Below are 13692 nucleotides of genomic sequence, written 5' to 3'. Positions count from 1 at the left end.
CACAGTTTTGATAATTCACTATGATGAATCTTGCCTGTTAGTTCTCACTGTGACTATTTTATTTTTATTGATTTCAGAGAGGAAAGGAGAGGAAGGGAGAGAGAAATATCAATGATGAGAGAGAATCACGGATCGGCTGCCTCCTGCACGCCCCGCAATGGGGATTGAGCCCACAACCCGGGCATGTGCCCTGACTGGGAATCCAACCGTGACCTCCTGGGTCATAGGTCGACGCTCAATCTCTGAGCCACGCCCGCTGGGCCTCACTGTGATTCTTCATCCCACCCTCCGATGGCTCTCATGTCTGTCTCCCATTTCACCCTCCATCCCCTTGTTTAGACCTGCCCAGCCAAGCTTAACTCCGTAACAGCCTAATGTGAAGTTTCCACTCCCTTTTCAGTATCTTTGTGTCACTCAGGCCGCCCCATCTCCTCTGCCCACTACTCACAGGTTCAGTAACAGTCCTCAGTGAAGCCATTTCAAAGCCTGAGAAAAAAGGAAAACTCAGTAATACCAATCCTGTTTTTCTTTAAGATTTTGCCATTTTGTTCGTTATTAACATGTTGGCATTGGGATTGTTAAAAATACTGCGTCAAAATAGTCTTTATCTTGATTCCTGAGTGTTTGGCACTTCTTAAACTTTGCACCAGAGGCAAATGCCTCCCTCGCTTTGCCCCAGTCCTGGCCCTGCCCTGTGGTTACCTCTTCTCCCGCCTGCTGCTCCCGCGAGGGTCCCTGATGCAGGCTTTCAGAGCCGAGAGCCCCTGGATCGAATGCTCTGTAGTCAGGAACATGCGGCTGTATGTCCTTGTCAAGTGCAGGTTGGGGGTGTTGGGTCCCCTTCCTAGGACCCAGGCTCCTGTGCTGAGCTCTTCACGGGGCTCCACACCCTGCTCTCCTCTCAGTAGATGCTTAATGAAGGCCCAGGAGCAACATGGAACCGAAGAGCTGGACAGTGATGGACACTTCAGAGAAGACATCAAAATGTAATGATAAGGATGCTGATCCTCGAAAATGTAAGAGAAATAGACAAACAAAGTCCCCTCACATTACTCCACTGCTCTCTGTGAATACGTGAGGGTTAGCTCAGCAGGAATCAGGAAGAATTCTTGCCCATCAATAGAAGAGTGAGCCGGGCAGTGGCACCTCTCCTGTGGCCTGGTCGCTTGGAGGGGAGTCTGAACAACCCCTTCATCACTTCCAAATCTGCCACTCCCCCCCGGCCGGTGTGGCTCAGTGGTTGAGTGTTGACCTATGAACCAGGAGGTCACAGTTGGATTCCTGGTCAGGGTACATGTCCAGGTTGCGGGCTCTATCCCCAATGGGGGGGCGTGCAGGCAGCAACCAATCCATGATTCTCTCTCATCATTGATGTTTCTATCTCTCTCTCCCTCTCCCTCTCCCTTCCTCTCTGAAATCAATAAAAACATAATTAAAAAAACACAACAAAACAAAACAACCCAAATCTGCCACTCCCAACAGTCACAGATCCTTTCCATTCAAACAATCCATCGCTTTCCCAGTGAAAAGGGTCGGACAGCTCCTCCTACCTGGGTGTGAAAGCACACGGCTATCGCATAACAAGGTTAAGTGTCTCTGAGGCATGTGGCGGAATAAATTAGCTTCATCTCACTAAGGAAGGAAGACGTTCCCTGTTTGAAGATAAGCTCAGGCGAATCCGAAAGTGGGACGTGGGCCCTGAGCGGGCCTTGGGGTCCCTGCTCCGAAAAGGAATGGAATCGGAAATGTGGACTCTTGAACGTCACGCTTCTAACACTTCTCTTCCCTGCCCCTCCCCGCAACAGCACTTAATTGGGTTCTGATATTCAAAGACGGGGCAGCTGGGAATCTGGGTCAAACCTTCTTCCGTTTTCCTCTGTCTCCTTCTCCATCGCGACCTCCTCCCCACTCACTGCCTGTTCCAGCTGCTTTCCTCTCCTTTCCCACCCAAACCCCCGTCCCACATCCAGATGTGGCCAGTAGCCCTAACGCTCCAAGGGCAGAATGGAGGAAACGTGATGGCAAGGCGCTATTTCCCTCTATCTGCTCCTTTCTACGTAGTTTCAATGTATGATACCTGGTCTGCAGAGCGAACGCATGCATTATAGATGGGCTGCTCAAGTCTCTTCTGAAATGCAGTCACTTCTCTCAGATTTGATTATTTTGAACCTTAGACAGGCAGTGATAACAAATGTCCTTTTCAAATAAAAAGGAACAGGAATAGGGATATAAGTAAACAGGAATTCTTGGCCGCTGTTACACTGGGACTCACCTAATAGGGTTATTCAAGAGGCATTACACTGTCTGTCTCTTTAAAAAGGCAGCCGTTCCCACGGGACCTCACAGGGGTTGGAGGACAGGAGCTGAGCTCTCTGTGGGTCCATGTTTGACCCAGCTCCCTCCCAGCATCCCCCACCAGGTATTAGCTCATTGCATCTCCTGGCATCAATAGAACTTCTGGTGCAACATTATGAACTTACTGAACAAAAGTTCTCCTATTTTAAAAATAACTGGTAAACATTCTTGTGCCACCAACGTCTGAAAAACCAAGAAGCAAGACTTTGGAAAACCATTATGCTATCTGCCCAAGCAATGTTTTATTTTTCTGACTTTTATTTATTTATGTTTTAAAAATATATTTTATTGATTTTTTTACCGAGAGGAAGGGAGAGGGATAGAGAGTTAGAAACATCGATGAGAGCGAAACATCGATCAGCTGCCTCCTGCACACCTCCTACTGGAGATGTGCCCACAACCAAGGTACATGCCCTTGACCAGAATTGAACCTGGGACCTTTCAGTCCGCAGGCCAACACTCGATCCACTGAGCCAAACTGGTTAGGGCTATTTTTCTGACTTTTAAAGAAACCAGTGTGAAGCAAGGATAGCAGTTTGGTGAGCTCAGATGTTAAAAGAAAATACATGGAATGTGTTTTATTAAAACATAAATAATATGCATCTAAGGGGAAAAAAGGAAGGAAGAACACACAACCCAAGGAGATTGGAGTTTTAGGAACATATAAAAATATGAGTGGCCTGGCCGATGTTGCTCGGTGATAAGGGCGTAGGCCTGTACCCCAAAGGGTCTTGGGTTTGATTGCTGGTCAAGGGCACATTCCGGGGTTGTAGTTGGTTCCCCACCTCCGGTACGGATGAGTGTGGGAGGCAACCAATCAATGTGTCTCTCTTACTTTGATATCTCTCTTTCTCTTACACCCAGTGATCTCTCTCTCTCTCTCTTTCCCCCTCCCTTCCTCTCTCTCTCTCTCTCTCTCTCTCTCTCTCTCTCTCTCTCTGAGAAGCAATGGAAAAAATATCCTCATGTAGGATTAACCAAAAAAAAATTATGAGGAGTGTATTAGCTCCTTTGGCTGCTATAACAAATAGCCACCAACTTGGTGGCTTTAAACAACAGAAGTTGACTCTCTCATGGTTCTGGAGGCCAGAAGTCCAAAAATCGGTATCACTGGGCTGACATCGAGGTGCCAGCAGCCACTGGGCTCCCTCTGGAGACTCGAGGGGACAGTCCATCCCGCGCCTCTTCCGGGTTCCGGTGACTGCCCCCATTCACTGTCACATGGCCACGCCACTGCCATCTCTGCCGGGTCACCTTGCCTCTTCATCTTCCATCTGTCAAATCTCCCTCAGCCTCTCCCTTCGAAGGACATGTGTGAGTATAGCTAGGGCTCACCAGCATAATTTCTTTATCTCAAGATCCTTAATCACTTTTGGAAAGTCCCTTTTTCCATTGACTAATTCCACAGATTAGGACCCAACATTTTTGAGAGTCATTATTCAGCCTACTGCAGAAGGCTGATGACAGAAATGGCTTATTAGGCCACCTTTAGAGAGAGATGGTGAACATAGAAAGAAGAGATTGGCTTATTTCTAAGCAATGAAAAAAAAATGGAACTACTCATTTCTGTTTGGCTTCTAGTTTTTCCAAAAGGGAGAATGGTCTTCACATTTGAAATGATTGAACACATCAACAAAGACCAAGTGGAGTGAGGAACTACTAATTGTGTGTTTAGCTGTTTTTTGTTTTTTTGTGTGAATTTAAACTTGCACCTCAGGTTCTGGGAGAAATGGCAGGTGTGGTCTCAGGATACCACTGCCAGGAAATTTCTTATGTTGTATGATTTCTCATTCTCCGGGTCATAGCTTCAGTGTCACATCTTCAAAGAATGTTTCTTGACTACCCTAAGGATTTATCTTTCCCTACACTGGCCTTCACCAACATATACCCAGCACCTGCACAGCCCTTAGTACATAGGAAATGCTTAATCATGACTTGTTAACTGAATAATAATAGTAACATTTTTAGCATGTTGTATGTGACACTTTTCTGAGGGGGTTACATGTATTACTCACTTAAGAAGGAAGGAAAAACAGAGGGAAGAAGAGAAAATAAGAAGACAAGAATGAGAAGATGGATGGACAAATGTCTCTATTTTCAAAAGGAAGGATAACAAGAAATAGAAAAACTGAAAATTGGTAATCTCGATATTTATCCCCAATAAAAATGTAGAATAAATTATGAAACAGAGAGAGGTTGTGAATGTGAAATCACGTCAAGCTCAGAATGGATCTATGAAAGAGCCTGAACTTGGGTTCCTCCAAACCTGTTCTCTGAGTACAGGGTGAATAGAAATAGATGTGGAACAAAATAAAAATGAGAAGCTAAAGCCCTTAGCCTACTGCACCCTTAACATGAGTTACCATTATGCTCCAGCCAAGGGCAACAACAACAAAAAAAGTTGTCGCTATCTAATGCTCCAATCAAGTAGAGTGTCCCAGTTATGGGAACAATGGATTTATGGGCAACATGACAAAACAGAAGGAGCATGAGTCAAGTTGATCTAGGTGGAGTGAGCAAATTACTTTAAATGTTTAAGGATTTCTTTATTTACCTATATAATACATGCCTGAAAGAGTTATCATGAAGATGAAAAGAAATAAAGAAGGAAGGACCTGGCACATGTAAGTTTTAATAACGTGAGGTCACTTCTTCCTCTGTCCTCCTCTCAACCTCTGTTGTACTCTGGTCAAGGCCGTCATGGATGGAACAGTGAATTCAATTCTGGTCACTACATTTTAAGGAACAAAATGACAAACGATAGGTATGGCCACAGGACGGATACAGATAGCTGAAGTACCTGCAAACTACCTCTTACTAATAATAATTTCTTATGTCTCCATAACATCTTATAATTTTCAGAAGGCTTGATCCCCTAAGCAATGCTATCAAGTAAGCAGATAAATATTAATAGGCTGTTTATAATGAATCTATAAATTCCCAGAGAGATTAAGTGACTCACCAAATGTCACATCACTCATAAATCACCCGAGGGGTGGGGGGAGACAGAAATGTAAGTTTCCTGAGCACTCTCCTAGCAATCTCCTCTTTATTACACTCCCTCCCTTGCAAGTAATGGCAGGAGGAATGGGGACACATTCTGGAGATTGCTAAGGGAGGATATGATAACTGCCTTAAAAGATTAGAAGGAATATCCTGTAGGAAAAGGGACAGACAACTCGCCCAAGTGCAGATCAGGATTAACAGCTGGAGATCACAGCTGGACCAGCTTTGGCTCACCCTCAGGGGGAACTCTGGAGTCATTAGAGGTAGGTAAGCAACAATAAACAAAGGTAGTGAGACAGTCAGGGATGCAAAGCAGGGGTGTCTGCGTTGGGATAGCAGTTGAACTAGATGCATCCATTTATTCCATTGCTAAACCCCTAACGATTGAGCAGAACCCTGTGCTAGGCATTGTGGGGGATAAGAGATAATTAAGATGTTGTCCCCGCCTATGTACGTCACCTCAAATGCCCCCCACAACTTCAGAAACCATGAGTGTTTGACATTTTTATTGAAACAGATTTGGAGGCCATGTGGGAAAACACAATTGGCATCAACAGTGGAGACTTCAACAGCTGACAGTGATGCTTCCAGACACCTAAATGTTGCCTTATTTTTTCAGTATCAGATGGACAGACGCACAAGCACGCACGGCCGTGTGAGCGCTGTGCTCATCTGTCCAAACGGGAAACAGACAACGTGACAGCGTGATGGCCGTTCTCTCTCTCTCTCTCTCTCTCTCTCTCTCTCTCTCTCTCTCTCTCTCTCTCTCTTCACCCTCCGTCTGAGGGCCTCATTCTCCTTGCATTCCTGGGCAATCTAGAATGCTACCTGCAATGTATAGGGAGGTCAGTTTAATTCCCCACACCTCGCAATTAAAAAAAAAAAAGTGACCACGGGCTCCTCTAAAGCATTTCAATATTTGCATTTCTCATTTCTATAAGTCACAAGCATTTGTTTTATGAAACTTGGAGAGATCACTATTTGTCTCGAAGGAGAGCGGCATCTGAATTCTGCCGGCATCAAACCAGAACACAGAATTGTGGAACATATGAGACAGAAGCCTGACACTCAGTTCTCTGTGATGTGTTAAACGGGGCGGGGGTGGGGGGTGGGGGGATGTACTGCTGTGTAAAAAGCTGGATAATCAGTCTCAAACCTCAAATTACAAGCTTAAATTAATAAAGAAAATATTGAAGAGGTACACTCAAATCGGAACCTCCGACGAGAGTCCAGGGGACGGATTGAAGAGCTAAGCACCAAAATAAAAACAAACTCTCTGAAACCATTGTGCAATTTACAATCTGGATTAAATATGGATTTTGCTCAAATCCATAGCTCATGTATATTTTTCTTAAAACTGAAGTGCATGAGGGGGGTTCGGACACTGTTGTTGTTGCTTCTTAAAAGAACAGACTAGCTCCCTCCAAGACACACAGGGAATGATGTTTCCCATGATTGAAAGAAAAAAGACAGTGATTATCTTTTCTAGTAAATTAGATGTAAAAGCTAGACCTGATGGGTCACAAGCAAAGTCCAGCCCACTAGACTTTCCCTGGTCTTCCCATGTTTGTTAGAGTCAAAATAATGATCTATTTTTATTGTTGTTGTTCATCGGTTTATTTTGTTCTTTAGAGTAAGCTATTAGAGCCTTACGAAATCACCAGAAAACAGTTCTATGGATCAGGGTTGCAAGTTTTATTAAAATCCTGACTTTCCACAGGCTGATTTATCTCTGACTTGATCTCAAACACCATCTCCCTCCGAAGTACCCAAACCTATGATGTTAGCCAAGTAGATTGCTTAGTGTGGCTGGACTAGTACCTTCCACAGATGTTAGTTGAATAGATCTTGAATTCCTAATTCATCTGCTGCATACAGCAAGATTTTTTTTCCTTTGGTTAATTATTAATTCCTTAAAAAGTAAAAAATTATTGTTTCAAAGAGCAGCTTTTTAAAATGTCTTAAGCTTTCGGAATAGAGCTATAAAATTAAGGGCTGGTCAATGATTTAAAAAATTGCCTCCTCTATGGGATCCATGAAAAGGGGGGATTTTTCCCCCCTCTTTTCAGAAGCTTTATAGGATTTAATCTTGAGCCTCCAGAATAGGAAAGCGATGGGTCAACTTGTATTTAATTAGCAAATATTAAATCAGGGTAAGATCCTCTTACTTGATTCATGCCCGTCCTTCTGCAATGACTCATTTCTTGTCTGAACTGTCATTGTAAGGTTCAGAAATCATGGAATCTCATCCAATTTTGACTCCCAGGCTCGTCTTACTGGGGTCTGCACACATGTGGCCACATGATGTATCTCAAATGACTTGTCACTAAAAGAATGGAAGGCCAGGACACTATTTAGAATTGTGCGATGACTACAGAATCCTGTGCAAAGGAGGCCCAGGCCGTTCCTTTGGATTTTTACTTCTGCTCAAAGGAAAATCCATCCCGTGTCTTAAAGGGCTGCAGTGAAACAGACTCTGTCACTTTCAAGATGCATTCCTGTGTCTCACAACTCTCTACTACAGGAAAATATTTTATGCACTTAACCTACATCTTTCATATTCCAGAAAATATCCACTTATTCCCCTCCAGTGTATGAATAGCATTTACCATCCTCTGTGAGACCACTGTGCCCATGCAGACCAGAATCGACCACCTCTTAATCTGCAGTCAGATCTTCCCCCAAGATTCTGCTCAAATGCACTCATTATGAATACTTTGCTTCAAAGTCCATATTTCTGCTCAAAGATGTGGGTACAAGCCAAGCTTTTCCCCAACCTACAGTTAGCCCCTTTAAGAAATCTATGCTACATATTTTTATGTTTAGTAGAATGATTAAAAGTATTGTTTTAGGTGTCAGGCCTTGGCCCCTATTCTGAGATTTTACTAGCTGTGTGATCTTGGGCAAATCGTTTACTAGGGTGGGACTAAGTTTGTTAAGAAAATGCCGTGAGAGAATGCACAGACAGTGCTTAGCACACTGCCTAGTACAGAGTAAATCCTCAATAAGTAACAACTAAAGTCGCTTCAGTAATTTATAACCTTGGCTATCAAATCCATAGATTTAGATGTTGAATTATTATAACTTCAGGGAATTACCATGAGCTGAAAAACTAGCTTCTTTATGTAACTTCAAAATCTGTATGATATCCGGGTTGAGATTTAAATCGCATGATTCTAATAACAGCGTAAGCACCGGGAGTCCCCTAGTACCTTGGAAAGTTTTGAGTGGAAAGAGGTTTAAATCAGCGGTTCTCAACCTGTGGGTCGTGACCCCTTTGGGGGTAGAACGACCCTTTCACAGGGCTTGCCTAAGATAGTGATGGTGAACCTGTCAGAGGTGACACGCAAACTCATTTTTTTGGTTGATTTTTCTTTGTTAAATGGCATTTAAATATATAAAATAAATATCAAAAATATAAATCTTTGTTTTACTATGGTTGCAAAGATCAAAAAATTTCTATATGTGACACGGCACCAGAGTTAAGTTAGGGTTTTTCAAAATGCTGACACGCCGAGCTCAAAAAGTTTGCCATCACTGGCTTAAGACCATTAGAAAACACATATATAATTACATATTGTTTTTGTGATGAATCACTATGCTTTAATTATGTTCAATTTGTAACAATGAAATTGGGGGTCACCACAACATGAGGAACTGTATTAAAGGGTCGCGGCATTAGGAAGGTTGAGAACCACTGGGTTTAAATGATCTAAGAGATGGCCTGCCCATGACGAATGTTATTTTCAGGTGGATTTGGGCTCTGTAGGACAGTCCAGTGTTTTGCAAATGTGTGGTGTTTTTTTTTTTAATTTACTGGAAAATGTTCTCATTTTATGTAACCCATGTAGGGAGGGCAGAATGAGCGTGTTCCCGACCAAATCAACGGTCAGAGGAGGGAACGCACGGCCCTAGGAGGAGGCTCCAGGACGCGGTCTGGAATGTGAGAAGCGAAGGAAGGGTTGCCATGGCAGGGAGTGGGCTTGCAATGAGACGATGTCCAGGGAGAAAGTGAACTAGATGCTGCAAGCAGCCCGACTTTGGGTTGGGGCCTGCTCTGGTAGGGCAGCCAGAAGTGCGGGTTGACTAATGGATGGGAGAAGGGAGAGTCTCGGGAACACAGGCATCTGTAGGTTGGGAAGAGCTTGGCTTGTACCCACGACTTAAAAAATATGTTTTGTTTTTTTTTATTGATTTCTTATAGAGAGGAAGGGAGAGGGATAGAGAGTTAGAAACATCGATGAAAGAGAAACATCCATCAGCTGCCTTCTGCACACTCCCCACTGGGTATGTGTCTGCAACCAAGGTACATGCCCTTGACTGGAATCGAACCCGGGACCCTCAAGTCTGCAGGCTGATGCTCTATCCATTGAGCCAAACCAGCCAGGGCATGTACCCACGTCTTAGAGAGGGTTTCCTGGTGTGCTACTTTGTGCTGAGCTGGAGATGGGGAAAACGCTGTCCTAAATCACGTCTACTTCCCTAAGCATCCACCATCAAACGATACTTTTAAAGAGCTCTCTGGGCAACTTCATATAATTGGGGCACAATGCTTCTACTGTGCTAGGTAGGAAAGCACCGTGGTTCCCCCACTTTGCTCTTGCAGTTTCTAAGCTCAGGGGCAGTAATGGGCATGCCCCCCAACATTGGGGAACATGGATTTTGCTGACATCGGCACAAATGCAGGTAAGGGCAATTGACCATGCCTGTCTGCTTTTACTTAATTCCTCTCTCTTCCCTCCTTTCCTCTTTTCTTTCCTTTCCCCGTGCAGATATGGAGCAGTTGTGCTCACTCTTGGTTCTGGATCCCCTACAGCAAGCACGTCAAACTCACAGCCCGCAGGCCGCATGCCTCGTTGATTTGGACCGTGTTAGCCCTTGAGCTTGACATGCATGCTCTACAGTTTTTCAAGCATACCTGAACTGCATCCCAATATGAAATGCTTCCCAACACTTAGAGAGCATTTATTGAGACAAGAGAAAAGGACAGTTTTCTAATTTTTTTTTTGAATGATATAATATGCATGTAGGTAGATAGATACATAGACATAATTATGGGTTGATCTTACTGTAGCTTCAAAATAAAAAATCTTTTCCTTTTAAAGTGATTTCTCAGAATAAGCCTTCTACTTTGTAGTATTCATCAATAAAGTAGATACAATTATAAGGGGATCATTTTTTTAAAAAATCTGTTGCATCTCACTCTATAGGCTTTGCCCCCCCCCCCCAGGAAGAATGTAATTTAAATGATTATTATTATTGTTATTTAAATAAATTTTTTTATTATTGATTTCAGAGAGGAAGGGAGAGGGAAAGAGAGAGAAAAACATCCATGATGAGAGAGAATCATAGATGGGCTGCCTCCTGCACACCCTCTACTGGGGATGGGGCCCACAACCTGAGCATGTGCCCTAACTGGAAATCGAACCATGACCTCCTGGTTCATAGGTCGATGTTCAACCACTGAGCCATGCCAGCCGGGCATAAATGATTATTTGATGTTCTTTCTAGAGAAACCTTGGCAAAGGGGGTGACATTTCTGTGATTTGAAGGTAAAATACCAGAAGGATAGGAGCCTGAGTTACAACTTACTCATGAGCCATCAAATCCTAGTTTTGACGAAAGCCTCCTTTTGGTGTTCGGGAACCCCACTTCCTGCACTCAGGGAGTGTGCGAGCTGGAAGGACCTTGGATGTCTCCTGGCCCCGTTTTCTGGTTTTACTCCGGGGACCTAAGGCCCTCAGAGAGGTAGATGAATTGTGCAAGATCCCCCAGTTAGCAAGCAGCAGAGCCAGCCTGGAAGGGAGCTCTCTTGAGTCCCAGTTCATGATTTTCCCACCACAACACGCATCTCCTGTTCACAGAAATGGAACCTGCATCAAAAGTCTCCTGAGAGATGCCATGTGGGTTTTTTTTTTTTTAATAAAAATGTGCTGCATTTTTTTATCCCACTTCGAGGAAATGCTGCCAAATGGTTCCCTAGGGAGTGGAGTCTCTATAAGGGGAGGGGGGCTTTCGTGCTTGGAGATCAGAATGAATAATCGCTCACTTAACACCTAGGCTGCACCCCAAAGGCCACCACCACCCGGGAGGATGATCAGATGGAGGGCTCTGAGCTGGGGTTGGGAGGAAGAGACAGAGGGAAGAGGAGGAGCTCAGCAGCCAAGAGATGGAATAGAATTGAAAAGCGAGCAAGACTAGAGAATGGAAGAGCTATAGGTAGCAGATCCAGATGACCTCTCTCGCACATAAAGATTATCTTCCTGTATCTATAGAATACATTTCCTTTATACCCATCGACAGCCCAGTAAGGAACAACATAGATGCCTTTTGGCTATCCTAGGGGGTTGGGAATCCAGCATCTTACTGTGTGTGTGTGTGTGTGTGTGTGTGTGTGCCTGTGTGTCATCCATTAAACCCTTGGGGAAGGGACAGTGTGAGAGAATATAAAGGCATCTGGATGGGGTCAGACAAAAGGAAAAAGATGGGGATGAAGAGACTTGAAACATAATGGCCGGACAGGACAAGCACAAAGTATTTTGTGCCCCGCTCAGTGGCAAGTCAGGGATCAGTTTCCTTAAGACATAAATTCGGAGGGTTTCCTGCCCCCCTTTGTTTAATACTATTTGACTAAATTTTTACCAAAAAGCTTTAAATTCATCTGACCTTACAGATGGAGTGTAGGGATTCTACTTGAGACACAGCAAGGTTCCAGATGAGAAATGTTTTACTATTTAAAGCGTAAACTACGTTCCAGAGAGTATTAGATATGGTGATGCCCTGCGGCTCTTGTCCTGTCTCTTCTGTGTAGCAGGTGCCACATAGAGAGATGTGGGTTGGTAGCCAGCCAATGGTTTGTTAATGACGTAAGGTAGTATCCCTGGCGTACGCACCTGTGGGACGCACCCTTCACGTGCTTTCTCCTCTAAACACAGGCTCAGAGCATATGAACTCCTGTGAGATCTTCTATGTCCTTGATTTTGTTTTCCTTTCTTTCTTCACTGATGTCAAGGGAAGAGTCTACTCAGCGATTCCTAGGAACTGTGTGGTTTGACCCTTAATTTTTTCCTGTGCCACTTGATCCCAATCAATGTCATGGTAGGAAAGAGCGCGTTCTCTTTGGACCAAGTTCACATTCATTCTGAGAGCGAGAGTCTGGGATCTGCCTGTGACCATCATGATGAACGCAAAGACAGCGCCTGATGAGATGGTGGACACGACTCGCTTGAGAGTCCTGTTAAGGGTCTTGGGTCCCTGACGGCTGCCTGCTGCGGGGATGCCGGGAGGAGAGCCCTCCAAACAAGTGCCTGTGTGTCCCCGGGTTCCCAGTGTCCGGAAAGGGCCTTGATTTTGCCCTTGAAAGAGCAATCCCTGGTTTGGACCACATTTCCAGTTCTGACTCCCTCAACAGAGGACATCTGAAAAAACAAGACCATTTCTACTCACGTGCAAAAACCTTCCATGAAAAAAAAGAAATTACATTTCTACCCAGAAAATAAATTTCCATCACACCCTCACCAAGCTCATCAACACCACAGGTGGCTCCTTGGGCCCCTGAGTCATTTATGTCTCATCCAACAGGTTTGGTCAAGATAAGCAAACTCGAGATTGACAAGTAACCACACCCTCTCCCAGGGAGAGATTTCTAGAAAGATGCAAAGGTGGCTTTATATTTCGTTCAAAAGACAAACGATTCTAGGCAGAAAATTTTCTTTGGGAATTACACTCATTTGTGATAAATTTTACTTTTCTTTCTCTTATTTCCCATAAGTAGCTCTGAATAGAAAACTCGTAATTTTCGAAGACAGCCTTTTACGAAGTCTTACCAGTGCTTGTCACATCATCACCATCATCATCATCATCATCATCATCATTTCCAAATTCAGGACCTGTGCCTCCATGTTGTTCATCTGAAGTAGCTTAGACTGGGTCGGCCTTGAAAACACGGCTGTCTTTTGTGATTCGTTTGAATCAAAGTGCGAAGGCTTCCGTATCAACAAGGAGCCGGTGACCTTTCTAAACACACCTGATTGACTAACTCCATGAGGGGTATGATAATAAATAAAACCTCGGCAACGCTTCCCAGAAACAAGCACGCCTTTCGAATGCTCCTGCCCTTAATGGCCGCTCTCAGGGCATTAAGTGATGTTAACAATCAATTTCCTGGAGATTACTGTGCGTCAGCTTATACGCATCAAATTATATGGGTCACGGTGTTAACTTCGCCAGTGGCAGGATTGTATTGATATTCCATAGAATAATTGCCAGACGTCGTATTAGGATATTCCCCCCCCCCCTTTTTTTTCTTTTTTAAAAAAAATCTGATTCTCT

Source organism: Myotis nattereri (genome assembly GCF_964212035.1).
Source record: "Myotis nattereri genome assembly, chromosome: 20".
NCBI classification, from domain to species: Eukaryota; Metazoa; Chordata; class Mammalia; order Chiroptera; family Vespertilionidae; genus Myotis; species Myotis nattereri.
Note: the sequence above shows the minus strand (reverse complement) of the source record.